The sequence below is a fragment of the Acyrthosiphon pisum genome, chromosome A1, assembly GCF_005508785.2.
Source record: "Acyrthosiphon pisum isolate AL4f chromosome A1, pea_aphid_22Mar2018_4r6ur, whole genome shotgun sequence".
In the NCBI taxonomy this organism is placed as follows: Eukaryota; Metazoa; Arthropoda; class Insecta; order Hemiptera; family Aphididae; genus Acyrthosiphon; species Acyrthosiphon pisum.
Genome location: NC_042494.1, coordinates 37868156 through 37869919, shown reverse-complemented (window position 1 = coordinate 37869919; position 1764 = coordinate 37868156).

The following is a 1764-nucleotide window of genomic DNA, read 5'->3' as shown; positions in this document are numbered from 1 at the left end:
TTTATGGGATTTAAGAAAGACCACGGGCGCTTGTAAAAAGCTAACAATACCTATATGTGCCCTTTTCAAGTGTTACCCGATAGTGATTATGCACTGCCACGGTGTGTGATCAATTTTTTTTTAAAAGGGACGTTTACATAGGTATAATATTTTAATGCAATCATAAAACATGATATTAAAAATTGTAAAATATTATTATAGAAACTCAATAATATATTGGTACATATTATTTAATTACTGTATATAATATTATTTTCAAGACAACGTAATTTATATTTCAATTAAAAAGTATGCATCGAGTAATTCATGATATAATGGGTGAATGTAAGTTTTCAGAAGTCATATAGAAGTTAACAATCACCCATTAGTTTCCTCATGAAAACGACTATAATGAATACATATTTCCTACCCAATTTATTCAGACTTAGAACTGACAACGTAGTTGGCGTAATTAATAATTGAAAATTAGTTTGTTGGTGTCTTGCATAAAAAAAAATGTAATCAGAATTTCAATTGAATCCCATTTATATAATGTTAAGAAATGGTCCACATAATATAATACTTGTATAAATGAAAAATAATAATAATAATAGTATCTACCTACTTAAGTTCAACTTTTCCAATTTGTTTTGGTACGGAAAAACTGCATACGCACCGGTCTATTTTTGACGTTATGGAACTTATATATTATGTAATTGCTATGTTTGAATGTTTCGTGTGGGAGCTTACTAAACGTTTACCAATAGTTACTAGTACACACGTTAATTTATATTATTGAATTCTTTCCTATAATGGTTATTCAGAAGGTCTAAAAATGTATGTAGCTGTAATTCATTTATTATTAATTGTACTATTTAACCATTTACATTTATTATACGTCATATTATCAACCTGTTCAGCTTTTGTCTGATTTTACACAATCCACATTTTCGCAAAACATGCATTAAGTAGTTCGACAGTATTAATTGCCCTTCAATCTGCAACCACTGCTTTTAGAACTACTACACCACCAAAACATATCCAGCTATTCCAAGAAATTATTTTAAATTCCTTCTAGACTATAGGACCTAGGCGGTAAACAATAAATAGGTTGTAACGGAAAGGCCTTGAAAAACAACCATGGCACGGAAAATCTACGACTCGTATAATAATATAATGTGACGTTTTTTATAATAAGTAACAATGACAAAAAATAACGTTAATTTGTATGTATATTGTCTGCACTAATATGCAGTTATAAATTAAATTTTAACGACAACATGACTAATAGGTTTCTAATTTTGGTAAAAAAATAACAATGTCGTTTTGTGTCATTCAGAATGACTCATTCTCACAAAATGTAATTTAAATAATGTAATCGCTTAAATGACTAATTTTTTAATATTACCTAACTACCTTACTCTTTGCCAATAAAATGTCGTTATCGTTTACTGTAAATACTTCTTTACAATAAATTATTATTATTATAATTAATTAAAACATAATAATATCTTACTTATCATATTTTAGGTCATAATTAAATAAGAATATGTAATTGAAACAATTCCTGAGAAGTCCCTGTATTATATCGTATTTAATGTTCATACCTATTAGTTTTTCATCATGGTAGACGAAATTGATAAAAAAAACACTAAATCCGCTCAGAATCTAAAACACTAAATTATTTTAATTAGAAATTAGCATTATTTAGGCATTTTTTTGCACATTTGTTAATAAATTTGATCCTAGGAACGGGCACTTCAGTTTCCGTCAAGCAGAACTACC